General features: G+C 34.4%; 1 protein-coding gene and 1 non-coding gene across 4 annotated transcripts in view; both read left to right on the top strand.

The window, feature by feature from the left end:
* The window catches only part of LOC108733656 (protein bric-a-brac 1-like), a 630997-nt gene that overhangs the window by 486507 nt on the left and 128480 nt on the right, over positions 1–16010 (top strand). The gene's annotated exons all lie outside the window — the stretch shown is intronic.
* On the top strand, positions 15293–15365 carry Trnan-guu. The gene has a single exon. It is a non-coding gene; the product is annotated as a tRNA-Asn (tRNA).

Below are 16010 nucleotides of genomic sequence, written 5' to 3'. Positions count from 1 at the left end.
GTTTTCGCAATATTCCACACTTGTTTCGAGCAATTTGCGCGAAGATCGGGAAATTACTACGGCGTTCCACGACAAAATTGCTAATAATTAACCCGATCTGGCAGACATTATATAAAATAACAACAAAAAACCTTGCAGGCGTTAGTGTGCTAAAAGAAGAAGAAAAAGAAGGAGGAAATATGAGAGACTACGTAGAAGTAATGTTATGCAAATGATGTAACCAGTAATGTAAAATAAAATAAAGACCGGAAGAATGTCATCAACTTGTTTTGGGTAATAAGAATACGAGGTTTATGAAGAAAACCTAAAATTTTTCACGAAAATTTGCATGTAAAGCGAGTAATATTGATATAGCGCCAAAGTTAGGTAAAAATGATGATCGCCAGGTAGTTAGCATGGAGTCATAAATTTTGCATTTTCTTGTGTGTTTTTGTATTTCGTAGGAATAGTTCTATAGGGATGGACCAACAGAGAACAGTTCTCTATTTTTAATAATAGAATCAAAAAATAAAATTTTGAGGTGTTTACCACCCTTTCATTGTAGAAAAGCGGTTGTAACACCTAATAAGGTCAAGAAATGGTTCTATAATTCCTGATGGTTTCTACAAAAAGCTCTAAAAAATAAATGCCTCTTTTCAACTTTTAGTCGGAACTAAAGAACTGTATCGAAAAGTTCTCTTGCATTTACCCCAAGAGATTAACCTACGAATTCGTAGCTTATTCAAAATATATTATTAGCGCCGAATTTGAACTAATCCAACAAACGCAAACTCGTACGGATTGCGATTTTACAGTATGTTACAGTACTGTGGTCATGACCATTCCGGACTGAATATTTCACATTCCCGGAATTCTCTTTTCATCCTAGAACTCCTAGATGCTGGCTATTTTTCGATCTAAAACAAAATATTTGGCGAGTCACAAGCCTAAAAATCTTTGCCTTGTAGGAATTGCGAGTTGTAGCTAGAACTTCTCCGGTCTGAGTACTTTACAACCTCGAAACTGTTTTCACCCTAGAATTACGATCTTACTGAAGTCAGAATATATGGCAAGTTATAGACCTTAAAATCAGTATCTTACAATTTGCAAGTTTGTACAGCAGTTCTGGCTACCACTTCCGCCTGATGCAGGGATTTTTAGACGCCAAATGTCGGTTAAAAAATGCCCAACACCTTGGAATTCTTGGACTGAATTATGACCTCTGGGGTGACAAATACACAACCTGAGGTTGTTCTGTTCTGATCTACTGTAGAGTTTTTAAGGAACAAACCCATAGGGCAATCTTTTTTGACCCAATTAACATCGAGTTCTCTTGAAAATACAAGGAGGCCTTCTCGATGGGATTGCCCAGAACTCCAACCAAAGCTTAAAAAAGAAATTTTTTAAAATTTGCATATGTTGCGCCGAAGTTTTTTCCATAACTCTGAAGAAATCATCAGGAACTTCTTCTCAAGTAGAAGAACCATTTTTCTACGATAAAATGATGCTGCGTGTGATTAGCACTCAGAAATTTTGGCCACATGTGGATTGCATCGTAAAGTTATTTTTACCTGACCAATCCGAATTGCATCCCACTTCTGAAATATGTTGCTAGTGATTATTAGTTCACATTTAGGCAAATTATGCAGCAGCGTTATCATATGCTAGTGCTACTATTCGTTAAAAGATAGTAGGGATTGCAGAACACGCAAGAAAACCTAAAATTGATGAATTAGCAGGAGGTGGCTTTATCTGATGTCGTATATATAGCTATATTCTGATTTGAAGAATACTTAAGAATAATAAAATAATTGAGATACCTATATTATTTGAAGGGTCTAATTATGGCAATAATTTTTAAAGATACTATCGGCTGCGTCGTCAAGTACCTACAGATTGCATGATTCTGTGCCTCTCATCATCAAGATTTTACTGTTTACCATTGCGCAACCATAGGCGTGGAAATCTGTAATTTTTGTCGTAGGTGAAGTTGAATATTGTCGCAAGACGGTCACGAAGTACAGTAGGGCCTCGATAATCCGAATCCCTGCTTATCCGAATGTCTTTATAATCCTAACGATCCCGACCCCTCCCTCCTGATAATGGAGCGGCATGGCCTAAAAGTTTAGACCATTGCTTAGCATTCGGGAGGACGCCGGTTCGATACCGGGTCCGTCTGCCTTGGTCCAAGTTTTTCTGTGGTTTCCTTGGACCACTTCGGCAAATGCTGGTGGGAATGAAACACCCAAAAGTTGAAGTTTTTTCTCTCCTGATCACGCCGTCTTGTAAGACGCTATCACCCTGTGCTTCAATGTATTCGCAGTGCTGTGTCATTCATTTTAGATGTTAGGCGTAGAAATCTGTAATTATTGTCGTAGGTTATGTTGCATACTGTCGCGAAACGGTCACGAAATATGTAGTTTGTTAAACGAATTTAATGTAGGAAATGTTATACTTAAGCCTTAACGGCACAATTCTTTTTCTTAAGATAGAATGGCGTACTGCATGGATGATAATGAGCAAAAGATATTGATTTACGGTTCCAAATTTGCCGCTCGCCCTTTTGTTGTATATCTCATTAGTAGTCAGGTCAGGCATTTGGAAGCATTTCGTTTTAGATTTTAATGCAAAGTTTTTAAAAGAAAGCAACTATTTTCCGTAGAATTTTTTTTTTTTTCATTAAAAGGAATAATAATAAGAAAGAAGACGCGAAAACTTGAAACATTGTTGCGAATAAAATCATGGTTCTTTCTTTCTTTCTTGGAAGGGAGTTGGATCGATTTTTCGAACAATTACCATAATTCGATTTGGTCGTTAGGCGCCCAGTACGACCGATTTAAATAATCGAATACATGAATTCCTGATTGGCCACGACTGCCGAGCAAAGAAAAGAGAGAATTTATAATTCATAAAAGTAAATATCTACCAACCGCATACACATAAATATTTATTATATAAAACCGCAGTCTCCACCGTCCGCCTTGTATTGTAAATAAATACAATATTCTACCGTAGATATATAAACGTATACACGTACGTACAAATATGTCGTAGCATTTAGTAAAATTTTACACTATTTTGTAAAGAAAAAGATGTCTTGGCAAATTGATAAATTGCACAAATAAAAAGCGAAATTTTACATTAATTTAAAGGCAGTACGTATTTAGATCTGCATTATTTTTCATGTATCAATGTCGCTTTTTAATGAAAAACGAAGTATTTTGATTTTAATATACAACTGTATTTATTAATAACTTCGAATATATTACATTGAAATTCAAATGTCAAATTTTTACAATGATATTTGTTAAATACAGTGTAAACTCTTTATAACGTCACTCGATTTAACGACAAACTCCTTAAAACGTCGAAATTGCTTTACATTGTTTTCTATACAATATTACACTCTATATAGCGTGAAGCTCACTCTATTTAACGACAACAATGCGGCATTATAAATCATTGAGCAGTACTTTCTAAGTTGCCGAAATAGATAAGAACTGCAGCTGTGTACGTTGTTGAAGAAGACGATCCTGTCCCTCCACCAAGCATCAAACAAGCACTTGATGCAGCGAAACTATTAAAAAAATACTTTTTCTATAATCAAATTGATCCAGCAGTATCTCAGGATATGAGTAAGATACGTAACAAAATACAGTTAAAATATTAGAGCAACAAAAAAAATCAGACGAAGATAACAGGCTATACGCAATGTATGAATAATAATGTTCGTGTGTAAAATGTGTACTATATATTAGTAAATGCACATTATTATAGAATAGTAAAATAATATCTTTTATTTCTCTCCATTTAACGACCACTCTTTATAACGCCGAAAAATATTCAGTCCCTTAAGTGTCGTTATATAGAGTTTACACTGTACTTGAAATTCAAATATTCAAATATCCGATAATTTGGATATTCAAACCAAATTATAAACTATTATTTGAATACTTAAACATTAAAATTCTGATACCTAGTCTAGACACATCCTTTGGATAGATATTCTGAATGTAATTATTAAATTTATTCGAGTTACTTTAAAAAAGAAATGAATTACCTTTTTTTAACTTTTTTGAAATTACGTCACTACCTTTAAATAACCGCGTTAAAAACAATACTTGAGGAAAATTATAATGCCGATTCATGCTGAACCATTATGTTTCTGGGATAAACAAAGACGAAATTATTATTGTTGGCCATATTTTACAGCATGCCACTGTAAAACTTTTATGATAAACAATTGGATTTTATTTTTACATTGTATTTTTAAATAATGGGTCACAGAGGTAAGACTGTTTTATGCATAAGTAGGACGGACGATGACTTAAAAAAAAACTTTTCAACCGTTTGCTTAAAGCGTTGCTGTTTTTTTTTAAATTAAAATTACAAAAGATAGTTACCAACTATTTTATAAAAACACATTCAGTAAACAGGGTGTAACAGAAATAGGTATCGAAGACAGTCCTCAAAATACGGTATGGCAAAAAAGGAACAGTTGCTGCATCCTTATTATTTGCAGCGAGTGCAAACCTTGAAACCGACTTTCATCGGCAAGTGAATTCGTTTCGGTGGTTTCAAAAAAAATTTTGTTTCATATTAAGATGTTGTTTACAGGCTTATTTGCTTCACTCGGGATTAATCACTATTGGTCTTGCGCCATTTCAAAAACCGTTTTCCGTAAATGTGTGATGCGAAACTTTTGGAAACGTGCATGTTTCCAAGTGAACAAATAAAACAATTTATAAAAACTTGTTTGTTATCTTAGTTTTGATTTTCGAAAGATTCATAGGTAGGTGGCTGTCCATGAGACATATGCTTCTATTTCAACCACTTTTTTAACTCCCCTTCCATGCTATCATGCTTTTATCTTGGACTCCCCCCCTTTGTAGTGTAAATTGTTATTTTTACACATTTGAAATATAATTTTCATTTTATTGTTTTTTTTTTTTTGAAAACTAGTTGAAACAGTGTCAACGATAACCATTCTTAAAAGTGTTTTATCACAAGAAATACGTCATCTTAAGTCCTATAATTGCATGTAGGTAATAGACATTGATCCTTTTCTACATCCTGTTCTTCAATTAATTCGCTAATTCGTTGTAAAGTATTAAGGTCACACGTAGACGTAGGTCATAGGTAGGCCACTAGAAATGTAGATTTTAAGTTCTATAAAACCCAAGACGACATGAGTTGCAATGTAAAATCTGAACTATAGTATATCTAATCTCACATAACTCGAAACGTACCTAATAGTATGAATGATCAACTGGTACGTCGATATCTTGGGTTCTATTCGTAGTCGATATGTTCTTTTTTAAATTTTGTTTGTTTTATTTTTACTACATAATTCCTTTTTTGACGGATTCTAATTTTATTTTTACAATTTATCGGGTGACTTGCAACAGCAAGCGTCGCACGTGTACGCCAAAATGCTACTACCACTTGGACGTCTATTACTACGACTACGACGTCGACTACGTATAATAAACGACGTCGGTTGTTACCGATCGATACTCAGCTGCTTTCGTTTCTCTTCTCGTTTTATTATTTTATACGGCGCTACCACTCATCTAGAACTCTCTGCCTACTGTCTTGCTTCTTCTGTTTGTTCGCGCCACACACGTGTGAACGTACACCACTATCTTAGATGAGTTATTAAAGGATTGTGTAAAAAGATCGACCCTGCACAGCAATGGGGGTTAGGTGAGTAGTGAGGGTGGTAGCCTAGTAGCGGCGACGGTGCAACGGTTGGTTCGTTCACCTCGAAAAAGCGAAACTTTCGTTCTTTACCCTTTCGCCACTCGCGCAGACTTTTCTAGATGCATTCAACATTAAAAAAAAAAACGGCGTCCGTCATTGTTATTTTTGTAATGGGTGTTGTATGTACAAAAAAAAATATGTGCCTACATTACAAATTAATCAAATACAAACTGTATAATGTATATCGGTGCTTAATTTTAAAACGAATGCTGTAGGTATAAATAAATTAATAAATTATTTTCATTTAGAATATCCAATTTGTAGCTTTTCATTATTTATTGACTTCGACGAGGTGTGCATTTAATTAGTAGTCCTTAATTTATAAAATATTTTTCTACTGATACGTACAATTTTAAATGACGATAAAAAACTTGAACGTCCTGCTTTCCTAATAGGTTCAGATCCATGGGGGCCGCAATCGGGGCCAATGCCCCTCCCCCCCCGTCTCGGTTGAAACCACTTAATCCCGATCAATTTTAAAAATTTTGAAATAAGGTCATTAGTACTTCTTCAACAGAAATAACTCATCACTTTGATTGTTAATAAAAAATGTGTATTTTTTAAACTGTTAGGGCAGGGGCATTAAATAAACTCCAATGTGTCATAAATCTACCTTACTAAACAAAGACGTCACGAATGATACGTTACAGTATTTTATTCACAAAAAGTATTAGTTTTATACATTTCCTAGTACAATATCGGAATTTTATGTAATTCCCAGGATATGTATGTATTGAAGAATCTTTGAAACAAAATTTTATAGATTTCCTAAATAAAAACACTAAATATACTAACATGATAAAATTATAATTAAAAAGTTAAATGAAAAAAAAATAATAATTAAAACACCATGTGCTGACACTATATACACTAGAATATACACAATTCACTTGAACAACTTATGATTGTTCCATGTCCAATGCTTTGCATTAAATTATGGTCCGGTGCAGCAATCGGTAAAACAAATTCAAACCATAACCTATCTTATTCCTAAGTTAAAATCAATCATTTTAAAGTACAAACAGTCCATTTTATTAAAGCAGACAGAATTTTAAAGTTAAAACTAATTATTTTGAAGTGCTAAGCATCGGTTGTAGAGTTATCTAGACAAAGTTAATGTTATCATTTTTAAAAGGCAATTATAAAGTTCTCCAATTTAAACTGCAAGGTTTGCCGCCATAGTTGCAATTTGAGATTTGCGTTTGTTGTTCTGTTTCATCGGCTTTTTGTCTGTTTTAAACATTAAATAACAAACGGTTATTCTTTTAATAACAAGTGCCGTAGTGGAAAACTGTAGTTCGTTTATATTAAAATGTCAAAGCAAATGAATAAGCCTTTGTGAAGAACTTTTTTGCATTTAAGTTTAGATTTTATTTTACAGTTTATAAAAGTAAAGTGCCTTTTATTTGCCTTTTTCTCTGTTCATTTAATTTTTAATGTTAGTTCTTCTGCTTGTCTTTAGGTACTTCCTTTATTTTTTTTTTTGGTATCAATTAATTGTTGTTTTTTATGGATACAGAAAAGTGAGGTTATAGATATGTATATAAATGTTGTTTATCGTTTTTATGCATAATTTATGTATTTTGAAGAGATATGTCAACGTCGACTTGATATGATGTTACTTACCATAACGATGTAGTAGATCTTGTGCATCATCATCATAAGGTAGTCAGTCCTAAGACTGGTTGGACACGCACCTCCACTCGTTCCTCTCCTGAGCTAATCTTTCGATTTTCCTTAAAACTAGAACCCTACACCCTTAACTATTTGCGAACTGTAATCTAATCTAGGTCTACCCCTAACCCTCCTAACTTCCGTTTCTGCCTCTAATATGTCTCTGACTAGACCTTCGTGCCTGAGAAGGTGTCTTACCAACCTATCTCGCCTATTTCTTATTGATTTCCATAGAGTCCTCTATTCTCTTACTCTTTCTAATATCTCTTCATTTCTAACCTTCTGTATCCACGGTATCTTCATCATTTGACTGTAACACCACATTTCGAACGCTTCTAACCTTTTTTCTTCCGCCGCGGCCACTGTCCATGTTTCTCACCCATACAGCGCCCATGCTCTAAACATACGCCTTTAACCTTTTTCGAATTTCTAAATTAATGGTTCTAAATACATTAATTAACAGATCTTGTGCACCGGTTTTTAAATTTGCCTTCATTTAAATTTAGAAAATTAGATAAAAAGGGAAAGTTTAATGTGAACAGCGTACGCCACATTGTATATTATAGTAGGTGGTTTTACCTGGATAGACTCGACCCATTGCTGTTTATAATAATTTAATTAAAGCAGTATATATTCAATTAAATGTGAATAGGTTCCCGGTTGTTGTTTAAATAGTTATGGGAACAAGCGCTACAGCAGTGTCCAGATAAACGGTGGTCGGTCAGTGACGAAGAAGAACCAACAGAGAGGGAGAGAATATCAGCGACGAAACGTTGCCATTCGAATGAATAGAATAAATGCCCATGTATGTACAACTTGTATGTGTGTATTAAATATACATACCTGTGTATACTGTATATTTTAATTCAGTGAATTCGGTTTCGTACATTCTAAATACATTAATTAACTGTTTATTATTTATAGGTGAATTTACCATATAAATAGTTAATTAATAGTAGTTTAATCTTTCATTTTTATGATGTCCGGTGCCTTAAAAGGTAACTTTTGCAATATCACTCAAGCGTCTGTACATTTTTCAAAACTATTTTTGTTTTTCCAGACAGTTGCACGCTTTTCGACAGGGTAGAAAAGGACCTAAGTGAATCCTTACGGAAAATGGTCCTACGTAAAATTAAAGTAAATGTAGCAGTGTACTACAGATGGCGTTTACAGCGCTATTTGTGGTATTTTATAAAACGTGCTGTTGAGACAGCAGATAAAAATTGGTCTGTGTTTTGTCGAGACTGTTTGCGACGCGCTGATGAGATCCAAAAAGATCGAAATCGCGATCCGCGTCTGGCAGTTTTGACAGAATACAGACCACTTCGAATTATTTTATTCGGTTATGGTAACGTGCCTATCACGTTGAGGTTGGCTACGCCGGGATTCGTTTTCAGCAAGTAGATATCCACACAAGTGGACCTTGTTGGAGCATACGTAATCCTAAACTGTAGCATCGTGCTACAGATGGCGTTTACTGCGCCATTTGTAGTATTTTCTAAAACTTTTGTAATTATTTTTAAAAACGTCAAACGTTAGGTACATAATCTATCAATAACAGTATCGTCTTAAACGGTCTAGATTAATTATTCAGACTTCAAGTTTTCACTTGAAACTGTTCAAGTAGCTTCAAAGTAGCTCAGTTTTACTTCGGCGCACACGTCGACTGTTTATTTTTGGCGTACTATATTTTTGCGTTTTTGTCCATTATTGGCGATGATACTTCTTAGACTTATTCGCTTCGGATAAAATTATTACTCCTATCTCTAGTTTTCTCGAGTATCACGTCGATAGACGCGCACGTCGACACTTATCTGGAGAATTCTGTCACTTGAACATTCGAAATAATCGAAACGATTTCTCTTGCAGTCGAATCGATACAAATTCTTCTGATATAATCTACAAGGCTATTAAGGAACGATATTTATTACCAACTTAATCCTCGATTTATACCTCTTAAAATTGTTATATGTATAGGTACATGCATGTATACGTATTATATTTGCGCTTGCTAAAACGTAACCGTCGTGCTCCAAGAGAGACATATTTATACATACCTACATAGAAACATATATTATATATATATATATAGATACGTAGCATCTCTCACTTTGTCACCCGTTCTATTTATCACGCAACTTAAACAATTTCTTGTGTGTACGAATATTTTATCAATGCGAAAATGCCAAGTTCAAACGAAATATGTCTCACATTTGTACGTACAATTTAACGAGTACGATATGTATCTGCCCACCTGTGTATACGTGTGTGCTCAAGTGTCTCTCATTCATACTATACTCATATTTTAGTATCTTGTAAGCAATAGCTAGTTCACCTATTCCACGACAAACGATACAATTGCACGATAAAAATGAATGGTGCATGCCATTTTACATTCCGTCATCGACATCGTCAAAAAGAGGAACATAATGTATAAAAATACAATTAAAGGAATACGGTTATAACGAACTTCTCACTGCGCTGTAGCGAACAAAATTCTTAACAGAACGTTTAAGTCCTTGTGAAAATGTAACTACCATACGCGGATCGCGATTTTGATTTTGGACTTATTCGATCTCACCTACGCGCTTTGGGAGATCTCTATAAATTACAGACCAAACCGAAGAAGCCCCTAAAGAGCGAGTTGATGTAATATCCAGATAGAGGTAGTGTATTGCCATCTAGTGAAGAATTTCAAACGTTAGATTTTTCTAACTCAATCATTGACGCAGGCTTGTATTAAGAAAATCGATTAATAAGAATGTATAAGATCTATAAATACATATATATTGATTGCATTATATATATGTATTTATATTGATTGTACATAATCTCAATGTTCACATAACCAATATATTTGACCAATTAAATGGCAGAGAGCGTGATGATACGTGTTGTAGAAAACGTAAAAGCGAATGGAAAAAGCTCTAGATGTCACATGTTTTTCGAAATATTCCGGTTTAATTGAAAGGTTGAGGTTGAAATTTGAAGATTTTAGAAAATGTGGGCAGTTTTATTTTAATGTGTAATATTTTTGCAAGTTCAGTAACAGTTGTACTTTTTTAAAAATTTATTATTTCAGGTTGAAAATTGTTTCACTAATTTCGTTTAAATATGCTAACCTATGTACTTAGATTCTCTGTTAGCCGATCAGCCTGCTTTTGTAAATTAATTTTCTAATTCGGTATGAAGGGAGGGGGGGGAATTTAATCAAGGAAGGTTCGGGGATGGGGGAGATGCTGTTGTATTAGTTGTTGTAGTAACAGGAGGTGAGGTTCGGTAATAGGACGGGTAACGGTGCTACTACATGTTGGAAATATTTGATCTTAAGTTAAACTCAAGTATGAGGGAGAAATAGACGAGAGCGACTAGTTGAAATTAAAGGAGTGCGTCACACAGTGGTAACACAAAGAAACTTAAAAGTAATGGACCATAAAAATTCAGGTATTCAGACAAGATTTCTATTCTATAATCTATTTATAGTCCAGGCAATATGGGCGGATGATTGGGAAAATTCATTCGGATTAATAGTACTTTACGTATCGAGGGAAGAAACAGGTTTTTTTCTGCATGTGAATTGGCAAATATGCAGTCTGAGATAATCCTGTTTCTTCCCGGGGTACGTATACTATTTTTGTCATGTTTGTGCTGAAAGCTCGTCATTAAATTGATAGTTGGCGGAATAAGAGTAAATTATTTAGAGGTTAGGAAGTCATTGTAGTCGAATAACTGATTTCTGCGCATGCCTATAAACTTCAGCGCATGCGCTCAATGACTAATTTCATCGCCTCCTTATTGAAAACGGCTGAAAAAAGGTCATATCTTTCTTATTTCTTAGCACGCAAAACGAGCTTTCCACGGTAACATGACAATTTTTTTTAACGCAATTTTGTTCGAAAGATTCTCCTGAAAACTATGATATATGTTGCGAGCCGATAATCCGGTCGGATATTGTTTAAACAAATGCCAAAAAAACAACTTTTTTGCCCAGAACAATAATATTTTCCGAGATGAATTTTTGAAATAATTTTAAGGTAAACTATAGACACATGTATTTAAATGATAAATCTGGTCTATTTGTTATCAAATTCGTTCCACTGTGCGTCGTTCTAGTATAAGTTGTTGGTGTTAGAAGACGTCTTGTAGGGTAGAGTAGACGGCGTTGTCGACGCTGGGCGTCGGTGACGATATTTCTCCCTTTCGTCGTTAGTTGTTAGGAGTTGACTCGGCGGCCGATGCCGGTATCGGCGTCGTCGACTCGTTGCTGCCGAGCCGCGCCGCGCCGCGCCGGCACGAACTTAGTGATAAATCGCTTAGATTCCATCTGGATCCGCATAGCCGCGCTTAATTACTGCCCGTCTTAGATTACGGAGAAATTAATTTCTCCGGAGAGCACACCAGACTATTTCTCTCAGTACATACACGACTTATATATTATATACTTATTTATGTATATAAACGTGTATATCGAGAACCATGTATATAGGTACAGTATATGGGTATATTTAATAGATATAAATATACACAATATTAAATAATGTCTCGTGTTGAACTTTCTATTCTCCTGGCGCCCCAGCGTCTTTACCTCTCTTTCTCTTCATCAAAGAGGGGTAACTTTTTATGTGGCGATGCTAGGGTTAGTCATATATATTATTACAACATTCGTTTCATAGATTGAGAGAGAATTGAGTGTGTGTAGGTGCCAATTAAAAAACTATATATTTATCACTATGTAAGTTAAGTATGCAAACTAAACATGTTTGTGTGAGAAGATATCAGTATGTTTATTTTGGTGTTTCAAACTAAAGTTGTTAAAACAGATGACTTTTGGAATCATTTCCGTCACAGGAGTTTTTTCATAGACTGTCTGACATAAAGAATTAAAATTTTGAATAATTATAATAGTAAGTAGTAGTAGCCCAAAATGTAAAAGTAAACTTCAGGAGGTTAAATGGTAAATTAAAATATTATTGTTTGTGATCATTGTGCTCCTAAAGAAAACTGCTCATTGAAAGCCTTTCCGAAAAAAACCCTTAAAAATTATTGTTCTTCCAGCCAATCTCTAGCGGTCATCGCATTCCATCGACTGTGGAAGTCAGTAAGCTACAATTTTGTTCAACGTTAATAAAGGTCGTGATTGTTGATTAAAATTATGATTTTACAATTTCGAGATTTCTCTTTCCAAGAAAAGGACTCAACAACTGGGTATTACTGGCGGCTCGCTCGCATTGATGTCCTAAATACATGTTAAATTCACCCACCGCTACATAAAACTAATTTTTTCTATCCCTCTGGAACATTTTTTTTTCTGGATAAAAGGTATCTTATGTCCTTTTCTGTACCTATGAAAATGTGTGTACAAAGGTGAGTAACTAAGGCGTGAAGTTTACAATATTAGGATATAGATATACTTCGTTTACTTTCTGTAGCGATGTGACCTTCAGTTTGACCAGCGCAAAGTAGAAAAGAACAGCACTAGGCCAGAAAAGAATGAAGACAACTCTCGACCAAACTCTTAACCGGTGACGAGCGTATAATCCGTACAATACTGCACGGAAAAATTGACCATTTTATCCACTAAAATTGCATTGCTCAAATGTGCTGTTATTGGTACCAATTACTACTGAAAATATCAACGAAATGTTTATTTATATTTGAAGACATATTAAAGGCTTTAACGCTTGTTTTCGACTCGCACTACTATTCATGATTGAACAAAACTTTTGGCAGGTACTGTATGAAAAAGTATGTTTAATGAACAAGAGTCGAGAGTATAATGAGCTTTTTTCTCCCTACCTACGATATTGGAAGGGGTACATCGCTAGAGAAAGTAAAAGAAGTATACAAATCAAGTTTATTACTGCTAATAGTTTAACCGTTAGTATAAATACTAAAATTTAAGTGTAACTATATGGTGTCAATACTCACATTAATTAATAAATAAAAGTTAATTACCAATAAATAATTCTTTCACCTGATGCTGCTCCCGTAATGTCAAAAATACTTATAACTGCTTCCGTTTATAACTAAATGCGTTTGCGAGACGCGATTTTAATTGCAAATGCCTGAACCATCCAAATATTCGATTATGCATTTTAATTGTTCGAAACGCTCTCCGTCTTTCTCTCTCTCGCTTCTCTGTCTATGTCGTAACGAGATTGAGAGAATCATGAGATAATGCCATGTAAATTCATGGGCATTAGGATCTCGCAGTCTAATATCATTGTCGTAGTTGTATTTACCCATGAGATACGGGTACGGACCATCTTGAATTAATTAAAAGCAGATACCTGGTCCACTACCGCGGATGATAAGAACGAACTACTTATCGTCAAAAGTTCACTAATTAACGATATTTTTTGTATTGAGACGCGACTCTTCACATGCTTACTCGAATTTTTGATACATATTTTGATGATTTCCTTTGAAGTTTCTCTCTCGAGTCTAAGGCACTTATGTTCCTTGGTGTCGAGTTTTTGATTAGTAGTTCGGCAGTGCATAGAACTTGCTAATTTTACTACTTCCAAAAAAAGGTAAAGTGGAAATTAATCTCCAACGCTTTTTAAAAGTAAAACAGTGAAAAATTGACTTATCTACGATCAGAAGTCAAGCTACGTTTACACCCATGAGCAATATCCTTCACAGAGACAACTTACTGACGCCGGTGGTACCTATAAATTGAAGGTTAGGCGAACTTATCTATGACATATGATATTTCGTTGTCTTCACCTCTCGATACCCAGCAAAATCATTATCCGATGCATCTACTAAAAAGTTAAAAATACCGGACCGAAATAACCAAAATGGAGATAATTCAAATCAGTTGATTAAAATAATGATCTGATTTTTTTGAATAAACAAAATCATTATTAATTTAAGAATATAAAGTTAGTTTAACACTTAAAAATGTATTATTTCATAAAAGAAGTAAAGCCTAGGAACATTTCTATGTTAATATTTATTGTTTATTATATCAATTAGAAAAGAACTCGACTACTTTTTACTAACATACAACTTTTAAAAAATTGTAATACCGAAGTTTGTTTCTTATATCAGAATGTACGAGTCAGTACACTATAAATCGTTAGAATTCTTAAAAAATAGGTAATCCTAACATATAAATGCGAAAGAGTTTGTTTGTTACTATTTCACGTCTTAACTACTCAACTGATCGTCATTAAAATTTGTACACACATTGTCAAGGGTATAGAAAAAGACATAGGGTACCCTTTATCCAGAAAAAATGTACTATTCCCGAGATATAGAAAAATTAGTTTTATATAGCTGTCGATGATCTTTGACACATATTTACATCAACGCGAGTGAAGTCGCAGTTAAAACCTATCATGAAATTTTCTATATACATTTTCAGGGGTACAGAAAAACACTGTTCCCGAGGGATAGANTTTATATAGTTGTCGATGATCTTTGACACATATTTACATCAACGCGAGTGAAGTCGCAGTTAAAACCTATCATGAAATTTTCTATATACATTTTCAGGGGTACAGAAAAACACTGTTCCCGAGGGATAGAAAAAATTAGTTTTATATAGTCGTCTACATTAGACAAAATGAGATTTAATACAAAAATCATGATTTTTATCAACTTTGTAAATAACGAAGTTTCGTTAATTTCTTCAACTCAACCACTAATTTTCCATTTTTGATGGAATATTTTCTTCAAATTTAAGTGGGAATGCCCTTGGGATATAACCAATCCAATGAAAAAAGAATCATTGAATACGATTAACAGTTGGCGAAAAACTTTTCTAACAAAACATACACAAAAAAAAATACAATCCATATAAATGAAACACTTTGACATTTTGTAGTACTTAGTGGTTAATATGGAAATTTATTTTCAACTTTTGTCATCTCTCGTAGCTTAGTGGTCAGAGCATTGGTGCGTTATGCCAAAGGTCCCGGGTTCGATACCCGGTGAGGGTGGGACAACGGCAACCAATTTTTCTTCATTAACGTGAGGTAATTTGTAGTGTGTAAAAACATGTCAAAGTGTTTCATTTGTGTGAACAATCTGTTTTGAAATACAATCGGTATATTTTATTTTTTTCTGATGAGGATAACGTGGATAGAAACGGTTAGATATGAAGAGGTATTAGAAAGAATAGGAGAACAGAGGACTCTTTGGAAGTCAATAAAAAATACGCGAAATAGGTTGGTAGGACACCTTCTCAGGCATGAAGGTCTGGTCAGAAACATGTTAGACGCAGAAACAGAAATTAAGAGGGGTAGAGGTAGACCTAGATTAGATTGCTGTTCGCAAATAGTTAAGGATGTGGGTTGTTCTAGTTTTAGGTAAAAGCGAAGTTTAGCTCAGGATAGGAAAGAGTGGAGGTACGTGTCCAACCAATCTTAGGACTGATGACCTTACGATGATGATGATGATGATTAGGTAAATGAACAGGAAATGATTTTCCCAATTTTATTAGAAAAATCACGAATATTTTATATTTTTATATCTTAGATTTTGCGATTTTCGATATTATATAGAGACATATTAGAGGCAGAAACGGGAGTTATGAGTAGTAGAGGTAGACTTAGATTACTGTTGGCAAATAGTTAAGGATATGG

The sequence above is a fragment of the Agrilus planipennis genome, unplaced genomic scaffold (assembly GCF_000699045.2).
Source record: "Agrilus planipennis isolate EAB-ADULT unplaced genomic scaffold, Apla_2.0 scaffold32, whole genome shotgun sequence".
Classification (NCBI taxonomy): Eukaryota; Metazoa; Arthropoda; class Insecta; order Coleoptera; family Buprestidae; genus Agrilus; species Agrilus planipennis.
This window is presented reverse-complemented; position numbering and strand designations above follow the sequence as displayed.